Here is a 16,480-nt window from a genome sequence, read left to right as displayed (position 1 = left end):
ACAACCAGATAACTGGAAAAAGTAGGTGTACAATGCCAGCTATTGTTTCTTTCGGCATAGGTTCAGTTTAAGTTTTAGAATTGGCTTGTGTTAAAGTGGCATTGTTACCACTTTTAGGTAGATCTGAACATCACATGTAGACATTTTGTATAATAGCTACTTACAGTAGCACTTTTTTCTGGCCCACTGTCATAATTCTAACTAAAATTATCCACGCCGTTAAACTTTCAGATAGTCGGCACTTCCTGAATGGTTAAATCCTTTGATTTCCAGGGGAAGGAGTGGCTGCAGACAGCATGAACCCCAACACCATCACTGAACAGAAGCCAAATATAACTAAACCGTACATGAAGTTGTCCTTTAATAAATCCTACTACCAGCCCACCTGGGACTAAAATATCCTTTTAGCCTCAATCCAGCATCATTACCACCTGGCTTCATTCTGTTTTTGTGTGCTGCCGCCCCATTCATTCCTGTTTGTGAGCTGTATTTTGATGGCCCGATAGAAGTCATGGCATACTTGTGAGGTATGAAGAGGAGTTGACAGAGACTTTGTTGGAGGAAGGATTGCTGGTTTGGTGCTATCTTAGGTGGGTGCACTCAGGGAGGTGGGGGATTATTCAAGGACAACTTCACTATAGTGAAGTATAGTTGTAATTTAAGAAGTGACAGCTGGTGTGATAATCTTTTATGAATCAACCCCAAAGTGACTAACATGGCCAAACATGCCTGCATTGTAATTAGAGATGAGCGAATCGAAGTATCCGAAGTGGAATTCGAGTCGAATATCGGAAAAATTTTGATTCGTGCCGAATCCGAAAAATAGCCTAATTCGGACGCGCGAATCGAAATTTTTCAGAAAATGGCGGCTGACATGTGCGGCGACGGAGCGGGGATGTCTGGGAAGGCGCGCAGACAAGGCGCGCTGACCCATAATGCATTCCTCAACTACATGTGATCGCATCAGCCTATCAGCAGCCAGCCAGCCAGCACTGTGTAATGGTCGAGCTATAAATAGCGGCCATTTTGGAATTCTTCATTTGCCTGCAGTTATTGAACAGAGGCAGACCGCTCTGTACTAGGGACAGGGACAGAGTTAGGGCCACAGAAACGATAATTGGGGACAGAGAAAAGTTACTTAGGGACAGAGAACCATTACTCAGGGACACAGACTTGTTAATGAGGGCCACAGAATCGTTATTTAGGGACAAAGAAACGCTAGTTAGGGCCACAGAATTCATAATCAGGGACAGACAGAATTGTTACTCAGTGCCAGAGAATTGTTACTTAGGGCCACAGAAACGTTATTAGGGCCACAGAATTGTTACTCAGGGACAGACAGAATTGTTACTGAGTGCCAGAGAATTGTTACTCAGGGACAGACAGAATTGTTACTGAGTGCCAGAGAATTGTTACTTAGGGCCACAGAAACTTTAATTAGGGCCACAGAATTTTTACTCAGGGACAGACAGAATTGTTACTCAGTGCCAGAGAATTGTTACTCAGGGACAGACAGAATTGTTACTGAGTGCCAGAGAATTGTTACTTAGGGCCACAGAAACTTTACTTAGGGCCACAGAATTTTTACTCAGGGACAGACAGAATTGTTACTGAGTGCCAGAGAATTGTTACTCAGGGACAGACAGAATTGTTACTGAGTGCCAGAGAATTGTTACTTAGGGCCACAGAAACTTTACTTAGGGCCACAGAATTGTTACTCGCACAGACACAGAATTGTTACTCGCACAGACACAGAATTGTTACTGAAGGCCACAGAACTGTTACTTAGGGCCACAGAATTGTTACTCGCACAGACACAGAATTGTTACTCGCACAGACACAGAACTGTTACTGAGGGCCACAGAACTGTTACTTAGGGCCACAGAATTGTTACTCGCACAGACACAGAATTGTTACTCAGGGCCACAGAACTGTTACTTAGGGACAAAGAAACGCTAGTTAGGGCCACAGAATTCATACTCAGGGACAGACAGAATTGTTACGGAGTGCCAGAGAATTGTTACTCTGGGCCACAGAAACTTTACTTAGGGCCACAGAATTTTTACTCAGGGACAGACAGAATTGTTACTGAGTGCCAGAGAATTGTTACTCAGGGACAGACAGAATTGTTACTGAGTGCCAGAGAATTGTTACTTAGGGCCACAGAAACTTTACTTAGGGCCACAGAATTGTTACTCGCACAGACACAGAATTGTTACTCGCACAGACACAGAATTGTTACTGAAGGCCACAGAACTGTTACTTAGGGCCACAGAATTGTTACTCGCACAGACACAGAATTGTTACTCGCACAGACACAGAACTGTTACTGAGGGCCACAGAACTGTTACTTAGGGCCACAGAATTGTTACTCGCACAGACACAGAATTGTTACTCAGGGCCACAGAACTGTTACTTAGGGACAAAGAAACGCTAGTTAGGGCCACAGAATTCATACTCAGGGACAGACAGAATTGTTACGGAGTGCTAGAGAATTGTTACTCTGGGCCACAGAAACTTTACTTAGGGCCACAGAATTTTTACTCAGGGACAGACAGAATTGTTACTGAGTGCCAGAGAATTGTTACTCAGGGACAGACAGAATTGTTACGGAGTGCCAGAGAATTGTTACTCAGGGCCACAGAAACTTTACTTAGGGCCACAGAATTTTTACTCAGGGACAGACAGAATTGTTACTGAGTGCCAGAGAATTGTTACTCAGGGACAGACAGAATTGTTACGGAGTGCCAGAGAATTGTTACTTAGGGCCACAGAAACTTTACTTAGGGCCACAGAATTGTTACTCGCACAGACACAGAATTGTTACTCGCACAGACACAGAACTGTTACTGAGGGCCACAGAAACTTTACTTAGGGACAAAGAAACGCTAGTTAGGGCCACGGAATTCATACTCAGGGACAGACAGAATTGTTACGGAGTGCCAGAGAATTGTTACTCAGGGACAGACAGAATTGTTACGGAGTGCCAGAGAATTGTTACTCAGGGACAGACAGAATTGTTACTGAGTGCCAGAGAATTGTTACTTAGGGCCACAGAAACTTTAATTAGGGCCACAGAATTTTTACTCAGGGACAGACAGAATTGTTACTGAGTGCCAGAGAATTGTTACTCAGGGACAGACAGAATTGTTACCGAGTGCCAGAGAATTGTTACTCAGGGACAGACAGAATTGTTACTGAGTGCCAGAGAATTGTTACTTAGGGCCACAGAAACTTTAATTAGGGCCACAGAATTTTTACTCAGGGACAGACAGAATTGTTACTGAGTGCCAGAGAATTGTTACTCAGGGACAGACAGAATTGTTACGGAGTGCCAGAGAATTGTTACTCAGGGCCACAGAAACTTTACTTAGGGCCACAGAATTTTTACTCAGGGACAGACAGAATTGTTACTGAGTGCCAGAGAATTGTTACTCAGGGACAGACAGAATTGTTACGGAGTGCCAGAGAATTGTTACTCAGGGACAGACAGAATTGTTACTGAGTGCCAGAGAATTGTTACTTAGGGCCACAGAAACTTTAATTAGGGCCACAGAATTTTTACTCAGGGACAGACAGAATTGTTACTGAGTGCCAGAGAATTGTTACTCAGGGACAGACAGAATTGTTACCGAGTGCCAGAGAATTGTTACTCAGGGACAGACAGAATTGTTACTGAGTGCCAGAGAATTGTTACTTAGGGCCACAGAAACTTTAATTAGGGCCACAGAATTTTTACTCAGGGACAGACAGAATTGTGACTGAGTGCCAGAGAATTGTTACTCAGGGACAGACAGAATTGTTACGGAGTGCCAGAGAATTGTTACTCAGGGCCACAGAAACTTTACTTAGGGCCAGAGAATTTTTACTCAGGGACAGACAGAATTGTTACTGAGTGCCAGAGAATTGTTACTCAGGGACAGACAGAATTGTTACTGAGTGCCAGATAATTGTTACTCAGGGCCCCAGAAACTTTACTTAGGGCCAGAGAATTTTTACTCAGGGACAGACAGAATTGTTACTGAGTGCCAGAGAATTGTTACTCAGGGACAGACAGAATTGTTACTGAGTGCCAGATAATTGTTACTCAGGGCCCCAGAAACTTTACTTAGGGCCACAGAATTTTTACTCAGGGACAGACAGAATTGTTACTGAGTGCCAGAGAATTGTTACTCAGGGACAGACAGAATTGTTACTGAGTGCCAGAGAATTGTTACTTAGGGCCACAGAAACTTTACTTAGGGCCACAGAATTGTTACTCGCACAGACACAGAATTGTTACTCGCACAGACACAGAATTGTTACTGAGGGCCACAGAACTGTTACTTGGGGCCACAGAAACGTTAATCAGGGACACAGAATTGTTACTGAGGGCCACAGAACTGTTACTTAGGGCCACAGAATTGTTACTCGCACAGACACAGAATTGTTACTCAGGGACACAGAATTGTTACTCAGGGACACATAATCGTTTAATTAAAGAGTATGTCAGACAACATGCAGAGGAGTGGCAGAGGAGGCAATGTTTTAGGAGCGAGCAGACGTGGCAGCAGAGGAAGGGGTCGAGGCAGCACTATTCGCAGCCAGAGGCCAGTGCTCCCGGTGTCATCCAGCGGTCGTGTCTCCACCGACAACCCTGCCGTCGTCGATTGGTTGGCTCGGTCGTCTTCCTCTTCCCAGGTCACCTCTGACACCTACAGCCAACGGTCGGTGGGTACGTCAGACACAACCGTTAGTTGGCATGGCCCGGGACCAAGCCCACTGAAATCACGTGTCCTCTACCTGCCCCTGTCCTTTGGTGTTCCCTCACCAAGCGAAGTATCGCATGCTGTGGGCTCAGCCCCACTGTACAGTGAGGAAGAGCTAACAGAGGGCGGTCAGGAACGGGGGGAGACATCCGCCTTTTCAGCAGCCAGGCGAAGAAGTAGTGGCGAGGAGAGTGGCTCGGTAGCCGGTCTAGAGACAGGTCTGTCTCCTGACCCAGACGCAGCCGAGGGGGCTAGTAGTGAGGCGGAGACCCTACTTGATGATGAGGAGGTTGATCGCACTTGGCAGCCTCGTCGTCATCAGGCAATTTCTTCCGCATCATCAGGAGAAGAGGGTGGCAGCTTGGCAGCGAGCAAAACAGTCGGTGGGTTGCCCAGGAGACAGCAGCAGGGTCGCAGCAGTGTCAGTGGAGCCAAACGTCCACGGAGTAGAGCACCAGCTCCACTGCAGCCTACCACCACGGCCAGTAGTGGTGCCGGTGTGCACGGAGGAAGCAGCAGTCAGCCAGTGAGGAGTATCGGGGGCAAAGTTTCCTACTCGGCGGTGTGGCAATTTTTCGTCAAGCCGCCCGAGGAAGTAAACGTAGCCGTATGTCGACTATGTGGCCAGAAAGTCAAGCGTGGCCAGGGGGCCCATGTTGGGACTACAGCGTTGCGGCAGCATATGCAGCGTCGCCATTTGGTGGCCTGGGAAAACCGTGATAAAGATACGGCGGTTCTGCCCGCCCCAGCCCCCGCTCCATCACCCGCTCCGTTACTTGCTCCGTCACCCGACGTCAATCGCCCTCCATCAGCCAGTCAAGGCTCCAACACCTCTGCTGAGGGGAGTTGTCGCTCGTTGGCATCTTCCGCTCGTTCAGATGCTCCTTCTCCTGCTACTCCTCTTCACGGATTCCGTCAGCAGTCTTTCTTGGAATCCGTTTCCAAGAGACAACAGTTTGCGAGCACGCACCCGACGGTGCAAAAGCTGAACGTCCTCCTGTCCAAGTTGCTGGTGCTGCAGTCCCTCCCTTTCCAAGTGGTGGACTCAGCACCTTTCAGAGAAATGATGGCTTGTGCCGCGCCGCGGTGGAGAGTGCCAAGCCGTCATTTCTTCGCCAAAAAGGCAGTGCCAGCCCTGCATTCACATGTAGAAGACATGGTGGGCCAGTCTTTGAGCATGTCGGTCTCTGCCAAAGTGCACGGCAGCGCCGACGTGTGGAGCTGTAACTATGGTCAGGGACAGTACATGTCATTTACGGCCCACTGGGTGAACGTGGTGCCGTCACAGCCGCACCAGCAACTTGGACAGGTCACGCCGCTTTTGCCTCCACGTTTGCACGTCCTTGGTCCGGCAAAGATGTCCGCCTCTACCACCTCTTCTTCCGCCGTGTCCTCAGCCGCCACCCCCGTGCCAAGTCCCATTACCCGACCGGCATATCACATGTGCAGGGCGCAACGGTGTCACGCTGTTCTGCACCTGGTATGCCTTGGCGAACGTAGTCACACAGGGGAGGAACTTCTGAGTGTAATGAACAGAGAAATCGACAGATGGCTGTCTCCGCGCAAACTGAAAATCGGAACCATGTTGACCGACAACGGAAAGAACATGGTGTCTGCTCTGCGTCAAGGAAGGTTGTGCCATGCGCCATGCATGGCTCACGTGTTCAATCTGGTTGTCAAGCGGTTCTTAAAATCCACCATCCCACTGCAAGACATCCTTAAAATGTCACGTAAACTTTGCATGCATTTCAGCCATTCCTACACCGCAAAGCACACCCTCCTTGAGCTGCAGCGGCAGAACGGAATTCCACAGCATCGCCTGATCTGCGACGTTGCAACAAGGTGGAATTCAACCCTACACATGTTAGACCGCCTTTACGAACAGCGAAAGGCCATCACCGATTTCCTGATGTTACAAGCGGATAAAGGTACTCCCCTGTGTAACTTCGATGTCAGCCATTGGCAGCTCATGCGTGACACCTGCCGCTTGCTCAGGCCCTTTGAGGAGGCCACGCTATTCGTGAGTCGGCAGGACTATGGGATGAACGACGTCATTCCTCTGTTGCACGTCCTTGAACAAATGCTGTTAACAATGGCTGGTAAGGGTGCGGTAGACGTGGCGCACAGATCTCAACGCCACATGACCCCTGTGGGGGCAGGACAGGAAGAAGAGGAGGAGGTAGAGGAGGACATTTGTGCTCAGGAATTATTGAGTGAAATGGGTGGTTTTTCCACTCAGCGGACAGGAGTGGAGGAGCAGGAGCATCTGGTAGAGGAGGAGGAGGAGGAGACAGAGGACCCAGACGCACCGTGGCAGTATGCTGTGGAGATGGAGGCAGGGAGTCCCTCGCATTCCTTGGCACAAATGGCCCATAGCATGCTCGGTTGCTTGCGTAGCGACAGCCGAATAATAACCATCAGACAGAGGGATGACTTTTGGCTGTCCACCTTGTTGGACCCTCGCTACCGTTCCAAAATGGTGGCCTTTTTCACACCTGCTGAGAGGGAGGCCAAAATAACGTACTATAAAAACCACCTATGTAGTCAGTTGGTCTCTGCCTTTGTGCGCCAACGTCCATCCTCAGACACTGTGGGCCCTGTGCGCTCGCGTTCCGCTGCCATGGCAGCAGGGGAGGGGTGGGGTGGTAGGAGCAGTGGCAGCTCCACCAGCAGCAGCTGCCTCAGTCTGCAGTCGATGATGAGTAGCTTTCTTCACCAGCGCAGTGAGGAAACTACTAACCAGCCGCAGCAGCAGCAGCAGCATCAGGTGGACCTGGAGCAGGACCTCAAACAACAGGCTTGGGCCTACTTGGACAGCACCCTGCCAACCGAGGTAGACAATCCCCTTGACTACTGGGCAACGAAACTTGACCTTTGGCCCCAACTAGCTGAATTTGCCCTTGAAAGGCTGTCATGCCCGGCCAGTAGCGTGGCATCGGAGCGCGTGTTTAGTGCGGCAGGAGGTATTGTAACTCCGCGGAGGACACGACTGTCCACCCAAAGTGTGGAGAGACTCACGTTTGTGAAAATGAATCAGGCGTGGATTAGTCTGGATTTCAAACCACCAGTTCCTGACACAACTGACTAAATCCGCCATGAATCATGCCTCAAACATGTGCCACTTTGAGGTCTCCTCACACACTGCTGGTGTGTAGAATTTTTTGACATAGGGTGCTGGCAGATTACGGGCCTCCCATAGCTGCTGCCAGGCCCCTAATCTGCCATAGGCCCCTATATACCGCCTCCTCATGCTGCTGCCAGGTCCAGAGTCTGTCATGGGTCCCTGTACGGCCTCCCATTGCTGCTGTCTCCATCGCCACACTCTGCCATGTGCCACTTTCAGGTCTCCTCACACACTGCTGGTGTGTAGAATTTTTTGACATAGGGTGCTGGCAGATTATGGGCCTCCCATAGCTGCTGCCAGGCCCCTAATCTGCCATAGGCCCCTATATACCGCCTCCTCATGCTGCTGCCAGGTCCAGAGTCTGTCATGGGTCCCTGTACGGCCTCCCATTGCTGCTGTCTCCATCGCCACACTCTGCCATGTGCCACTTTCAGGTCTCCTCACACACTGCTGGTGTGTAGAATTTTTTGACATAGGGTGCTGGCAGATTATGGGCCTCCCATTGCTGCTGCCAGGCCCCTAATCTGCCATAGGCCCCTATATACCGCTTCCTCATGCTGCTGCCAGGTCCAGAGTCTCTCATGGGTCCCTGTACGGCCTCCCATTGCTGCTGTCTCCATCGCCACACTCTGCCATGTGCCACTTTCAGGTCTCCTCACACACTGCTGGTGTGTAGAATTTTTTGACATAGGGTGCTGGCAGATTATGGGCCTCCTATAGCTGCTGCCAGGCCCCTAATCTGCCATAGGCCCCTATATACCGCTTCCTCATGCTGCTGCCAGGTCCAGAGTCTGTCATGGGTCCCTGTACGGCCTCCCATTGCTGCTGTCTCCATCGCCACACTCTGCCATGTGCCACTTTCAGGTCTCCTCACACACTGCTGGTGTGTAGAATTTTTTGACATAGGGTGCTGGCATATTATGGGCCTCCTATAGCTGCTGCCAGGCCCCTAATCTGCCATAGGCCCCTATATACCGCCTCCTCATGCTGCTGCCAGGTCCAGAGTCTGTCATGGGTCCCTGTACGGCCTCCCATTGCTGCTGTCTCCATCGCCACACTCTGCCATGTGCCACTTTCAGGTCTCCTCACACACTGCTGGTGTGTAGAATTTTTTGACATAGGGTGCTGGCAGATTATGGGCCTCCCATTGCTGCTGCCAGGCCCCTAATCTGCCATAGGCCCCTATATACCGCTTCCTCATGCTGCTGCCAGGTCCAGAGTCTCTCATGGGTCCCTGTACGGCCTCCCATTGCTGCTGTCTCCATCGCCACACTCTGCCATGTGCCACTTTCAGGTCTCCTCACACACTGCTGGTGTGTAGAATTTTTTGACATAGGGTGCTGGCAGATTATGGGCCTCCCATAGCTGCTGCCAGGCCCCTAATCTGCCATAGGCCCCTATATACCGCCTCCTCATGCTGCTGCCAGGTCCAGAGTCTGTCATGGGTCCCTGTACGGCCTCCCATTGCTGCTGTCTCCATCGCCACACTCTGCCATGTGCCACTTTCAGGTCTCCTCACACACTGCTGGTGTGTAGAATTTTTTGACATAGGGTGCTGGCAGATTACGGGCCTCCCATAGCTGCTGCCAGGCCCCTAATCTGCCATAGGCCCCTATATACCGCCTCCTCATGCTGCTGCCAGGTCCAGAGTCTGTCATGGGTCCCTGTACGGCCTCCCATTGCTGCTGTCTCCATCGCCACACTCTGCCATGTGCCACTTTCAGGTCTCCTCACACACTGCTGGTGTGTAGAATTTTTTGACATAGGGTGCTGGCAGATTACGGGCCTCCCATAGCTGCTGCCAGGCCCCTAATCTGCCATAGGCCCCTATATACCGCTTCCTCATGCTGCTGCCAGGTCCAGAGTCTGTCATGGGTCCCTGTACGGCCTCCCATTGCTGCTGTCTCCATCGCCACACTCTGCCATGTGCCACTTTCAGGTCTCCTCACACACTGCTGGTGTGTAGAATTTTTTGACATAGGGTGCTGGCAGATTATGGGCCTCCTATAGCTGCTGCCAGGCCCCTAATCTGCCATAGGCCCCTATATACCGCCTCCTCATGCTGCTGCCAGGTCCAGAGTCTGTCATGGGTCCCTGTACGGCCTCCCATTGCTGCTGTCTCCATCGCCACACTCTGCCATGTGCCACTTTCAGGTCTCCTCACACACTGCCGGTGTGTAGAATTTTTTGACATAGGGTGCTGGCAGATTATGGGCCTCCCATTGCTGCTGCCAGGCCCCTAATCTGCCATAGGCCCCTATATACCGCTTCCTCATGCTGCTGCCAGGTCCAGAGTCTGTCATGGGTCCCTGTACGGCCTCCCATTGCTGCTGTCTCCATCGCCACACTCTGCCATGTGCCACTTTCAGGTCTCCTCACACACTGCTGGTGTGTAGAATTTTTTGACATAGGGTGCTGGCAGATTATGGGCCTCCCATAGCTGCTGCCAGGCCCCTAATCTGCCATAGGCCCCTATATACCGCCTCCTCATGCTGCTGCCAGGTCCAGAGTCTGTCATGGGTCCCTGTACGGCCTCCCATTGCTGCTGTCTCCATCGCCACACTCTGCCATGTGCCACTTTCAGGTCTCCTCACACACTGCTGGTGTGTAGAATTTTTTGACATAGGGTGCTGGCAGATTACGGGCCTCCCATAGCTGCTGCCAGGCCCCTAATCTGCCATAGGCCCCTATATACCGCCTCCTCATGCTGCTGCCAGGTCCAGAGTCTGTCATGGGTCCCTGTACGGCCTCCCATTGCTGCTGTCTCCATCGCCACACTCTGCCATGTGCCACTTTCAGGTCTCCTCACACACTGCTGGTGTGTAGAATTTTTTGACATAGGGTGCTGGCAGATTACGGGCCTCCCATAGCTGCTGCCAGGCCCCTAATCTGCCATAGGCCCCTATATACCGCTTCCTCATGCTGCTGCCAGGTCCAGAGTCTCTCATGGGTCCCTGTACGGCCTCCCATTGCTGCTGTCTCCATCGCCACACTCTGCCATGTGCCACTTTCAGGTCTTCTCACACACTGCTGGTGTGTAGAATTTTTTGACATAGGGTGCTGGCAGATTATGGGCCTCCCATAGCTGCTGCCAGGCCCCTAATCTGCCATAGGCCCCTATATACCGCCTCCTCATGCTGCTGCCAGGTCCAGAGTCTGTCATGGGTCCCTGTACGGCCTCCCATTGCTGCTGTCTCCATCGCCACACTCTGCCATGTGCCACTTTCAGGTCTCCTCACACACTGCTGGTGTGTAGAATTTTTTGACATAGGGTGCTGGCAGATTACGGGCCTCCCATAGCTGCTGCCAGGCCCCTAATCTGCCATAGGCCCCTATATACCGCCTCCTCATGCTGCTGCCAGGTCCAGAGTCTGTCATGGGTCCCTGTACGGCCTCCCATTGCTGCTGTCTCCATCGCCACACTCTGCCATGTGCCACTTTCAGGTCTCCTCACACACTGCTGGTGTGTAGAATTTTTTGACATAGGGTGCTGGCAGATTATGGGCCTCCCATTGCTGCTGCCAGGCCCCTAATCTGCCATAGGCCCCTATATACCGCTTCCTCATGCTGCTGCCAGGTCCAGAGTCTCTCATGGATCCCTGTACGGCCTCCCATTGCTGCTGTCTCCATCGCCACACTCTGCCATGTGCCACTTTCAGGTCTCCTCACACACTGCTGGTGTGTAGAATTTTTTGACATAGGGTGCTGGCAGATTATGGGCCTCCTATAGCTGCTGCCAGGCCCCTAATCTGCCATAGGCCCCTATATACCGCTTCCTCATGCTGCTGCCAGGTCCAGAGTCTGTCATGGGTCCCTGTACGGCCTCCCATTGCTGCTGTCTCCATCGCCACACTCTGCCATGTGCCACTTTCAGGTCTCCTCACACACTGCTGGTGTGTAGAATTTTTTGACATAGGGTGCTGGCAGATTATGGGCCTCCTATAGCTGCTGCCAGGCCCCTAATCTGCCATAGGCCCCTATATACCGCCTCCTCATGCTGCTGCCAGGTCCAGAGTCTGTCATGGGTCCCTGTACGGCCTCCCATTGCTGCTGTCTCCATCGCCACACTCTGCCATGTGCCACTTTCAGGTCTCCTCACACACTGCTGGTGTGTAGAATTTTTTGACATAGGGTGCTGGCAGATTATGGGCCTCCCATTGCTGCTGCCAGGCCCCTAATCTGCCATAGGCCCCTATATACCGCTTCCTCATGCTGCTGCCAGGTCCAGAGTCTCTCATGGGTCCCTGTACGGCCTCCCATTGCTGCTGTCTCCATCGCCACACTCTGCCATGTGCCACTTTCAGGTCTCCTCACACACTGCTGGTGTGTAGAATTTTTTGACATAGGGTGCTGGCAGATTATGGGCCTCCCATAGCTGCTGCCAGGCCCCTAATCTGCCATAGGCCCCTATATACCGCCTCCTCATGCTGCTGCCAGGTCCAGAGTCTGTCATGGGTCCCTGTACGGCCTCCCATTGCTGCTGTCTCCATCGCCACACTCTGCCATGTGCCACTTTCAGGTCTCCTCACACACTGCTGGTGTGTAGAATTTTTTGACATAGGGTGCTGGCAGATTACGGGCCTCCCATAGCTGCTGCCAGGCCCCTAATCTGCCATAGGCCCCTATATACCGCCTCCTCATGCTGCTGCCAGGTCCAGAGTCTGTCATGGGTCCCTGTACGGCCTCCCATTGCTGCTGTCTCCATCGCCACACTCTGCCATGTGCCACTTTCAGGTCTCCTCACACTGCTGGTGTGTAGAATTTTTTGACATAGGGTGCTGGCAGATTACGGGCCTCCCATTGCTGCTGCCAGGCCCCTAATCTGCCATGGGCCCCTATATACCGCCTCCTCATGCTGCTGCCAGGTCCAGAGTCTGTCATGGGTCCCTGTACGGCCTCCCATTGCTGCTGTCTCCATCGCCACACTCTGCCATGTGCCACTTTCAGGTCTCCTCACACACTGCTGGTGTGTAGAATTTTTTGACATAGGGTGCTGGCAGATTATGGGCCTCCTATAGCTGCTGCCAGGCCCCTAATCTGCCATAGGCCCCTATATACCGCTTCCTCATGCTGCTGCCAGGTCCAGAGTCTGTCATGGGTCCCTGTACGGCCTCCCATTGCTGCTGTCTCCATCGCCACACTCTGCCATGTGCCACTTTCAGGTCTCCTCACACACTGCTGGTGTGTAGAATTTTTTGACATAGGGTGCTGGCAGATTATGGGCCTCCTATAGCTGCTGCCAGGCCCCTAATCTGCCATAGGCCCCTATATACCGCCTCCTCATGCTGCTGCCAGGTCCAGAGTCTGTCATGGGTCCCTGTACGGCCTCCCATTGCTGCTGTCTCCATCGCCACACTCTGCCATGTGCCACTTTCAGGTCTCCTCACACACTGCTGGTGTGTAGAATTTTTTGACATAGGGTGCTGGCAGATTATGGGCCTCCCATTGCTGCTGCCAGGCCCCTAATCTGCCATTGGCCCCTATATACCGCTTCCTCATGCTGCTGCCAGGTCCAGAGTCTCTCATGGGTCCCTGTACGGCCTCCCATTGCTGCTGTCTCCATCGCCACACTCTGCCATGTGCCACTTTCAGGTCTCCTCACACACTGCTGGTGTGTAGAATTTTTTGACATAGGGTGCTGGCAGATTATGGGCCTCCCATAGCTGCTGCCAGGCCCCTAATCTGCCATAGGCCCCTATATACCGCCTCCTCATGCTGCTGCCAGGTCCAGAGTCTGTCATGGGTCCCTGTACGGCCTCCCATTGCTGCTGTCTCCATCGCCACACTCTGCCATGTGCCACTTTCAGGTCTCCTCACACACTGCTGGTGTGTAGAATTTTTTGACATAGGGTGCTGGCAGATTACGGGCCTCCCATAGCTGCTGCCAGGCCCCTAATCTGCCATAGGCCCCTATATACCGCCTCCTCATGCTGCTGCCAGGTCCAGAGTCTGTCATGGGTCCCTGTACGGCCTCCCATTGCTGCTGTCTCCATCGCCACACTCTGCCATGTGCCACTTTCAGGTCTCCTCACACACTGCTGGTGTGTAGAATTTTTTGACATAGGGTGCTGGCAGATTATGGGCCTCCCATTGCTGCTGCCAGGCCCCTAATCTGCCATAGGCCCCTATATACCGCTTCCTCATGCTGCTGCCAGGTCCAGAGTCTCTCATGGGTCCCTGTACGGCCTCCCATTGCTGCTGTCTCCATCGCCACACTCTGCCATGTGCCACTTTCAGGTCTCCTCACACACTGCTGGTGTGTAGAATTTTTTGACATAGGGTGCTGGCAGATTATGGGCCTCCTATAGCTGCTGCCAGGCCCCTAATCTGCCATAGGCCCCTATATACCGCTTCCTCATGCTGCTGCCAGGTCCAGAGTCTGTCATGGGTCCCTGTACGGCCTCCCATTCCTGCTGTCTCCATCGCCACACTCTGCCATGTGCCACTTTCAGGTCTCCTCACACACTGCTGGTGTGTAGAATTTTTTGACATAGGGTGCTGGCAGATTATGGGCCTCCTATAGCTGCTGCCAGGCCCCTAATCTGCCATAGGCCCCTATATACCGCCTCCTCATGCTGCTGCCAGGTCCAGAGTCTGTCATGGGTCCCTGTACGGCCTCCCATTGCTGCTGTCTCCATCGCCACACTCTGCCATGTGCCACTTTCAGGTCTCCTCACACACTGCTGGTGTGTAGAATTTTTTGACATAGGGTGCTGGCAGATTATGGGCCTCCCATTGCTGCTGCCAGGCCCCTAATCTGCCATAGGCCCCTATATACCGCTTCCTCATGCTGCTGCCAGGTCCAGAGTCTCTCATGGGTCCCTGTACGGCCTCCCATTGCTGCTGTCTCCATCGCCACACTCTGCCATGTGCCACTTTCAGGTCTCCTCACACACTGCTGGTGTGTAGAATTTTTTGACATAGGGTGCTGGCAGATTATGGGCCTCCCATAGCTGCTGCCAGGCCCCTAATCTGCCATAGGCCCCTATATACCGCCTCCTCATGCTGCTGCCAGGTCCAGAGTCTGTCATGGGTCCCTGTACGGCCTCCCATTGCTGCTGTCTCCATCGCCACACTCTGCCATGTGCCACTTTCAGGTCTCCTCACACACTGCTGGTGTGTAGAATTTTTTGACATAGGGTGCTGGCAGATTACGGGCCTCCCATAGCTGCTGCCAGGCCCCTAATCTGCCATAGGCCCCTATATACCGCCTCCTCATGCTGCTGCCAGGTCCAGAGTCTGTCATGGGTCCCTGTACGGCCTCCCATTGCTGCTGTCTCCATCGCCACACTCTGCCATGTGCCACTTTCAGGTCTCCTCACACTGCTGGTGTGTAGAATTTTTTGACATAGGGTGCTGGCAGATTACGGGCCTCCCATTGCTGCTGCCAGGCCCCTAATCTGCCATGGGCCCCTATATACCGCCTCCTCATGCTGCTGCCAGGTCCAGAGTCTGTCATGGGTCCCTGTACGGCCTCCCATTGCTGCTGTCTCCATCGCCACACTCTGCCATGTGCCACTTTCAGGTCTCCTCACACACTGCTGCTGTGTAGAATTTTTTGACATAGGGTGCTGGCAGATTATGGGCCTCCCATTGCTGCTGCCAGGCCCCTAATCTGCCATGGGCCCCTATATACCGCCTCCTCATGCTGCTGCCAGGTCCAGAGTCTGTCATGGGTCCCTGTACGGCCTCCCATTGCTGCTGTCTCCATCGCCACACTCTGCCATGTGCCACTTTCAGGTCTCCTCACACTGCTGGTGTGTAGAATTTTTTGACATAGGGTGCTGGCAGATTACGGGCCTCCCATTGCTGCTGCCAGGCCCCTAATCTGCCATGGGCCCCTATATACCGCCTCCTCATGCTGCTGCCAGGTCCAGAGTCTGTCATGGGTCCCTGTACGGCCTCCCATTGCTGCTGTCTCCATCGCCACACTCTGCCATGTGCCACTTTCAGGTCTCCTCACACACTGCTGGTGTGTAGAATTTTTTGACATAGGGTGCTGGCAGATTACGGGCCTCCCATAGCTGCTGCCAGGCCCCTAATCTGCCATAGGCCCCTATATACCGCCTCCTCATGCTGCTGCCAGGTCCAGAGTCTGTCATGGGTCCCTGTACGGCCTCCCATTGCTGCTGTCTCCATCGCCACACTCTGCCATGTGCCACTTTCAGGTCTCCTCACACACTGCTGGTGTGTAGAATTTTTTGACATAGGGTGCTGGCAGATTACGGGCCTCCCATAGCTGCTGCCAGGCCCCTAATCTGCCATGGGCCCCTATACCGACTCCTCATGCTGTGACGTTGCAACAAGGTGGAATTCAACCCTACATATGTTAGACCGCCTTTACGAACAGCAAAAGGCCATCACAGATTTCCTGATGTTAAAAGCGGATAAAGGTACTCCCCTGTGTAACTTAGATGTCAGCCATTGGCAGCTCATGCGTGACACCTGCGCTTGCTCAGGCCCTTTGAGGAGGCCACGCTATTCGTGAGTCGGCAGGACTATGGGATGAACGACGTCATTCCTCTGTTGCACGTCCTGGAACAAATGCTGTTAACAATGGCTGGTCAGGGTGCGGTAGACGTGGCGCACAGATCTCAACGCCACATGA

The sequence above is a fragment of the Staurois parvus genome, unplaced genomic scaffold, assembly GCF_062004578.1.
Source record: "Staurois parvus isolate SC_StPar_1 unplaced genomic scaffold, SC_StPar_1.0 ptg000303l, whole genome shotgun sequence".
Classification (NCBI taxonomy): Eukaryota; Metazoa; Chordata; class Amphibia; order Anura; family Ranidae; genus Staurois; species Staurois parvus.
The sequence above is the reverse complement of the archived record's forward strand: the minus strand, read 5'-3'. Positions refer to the sequence as shown.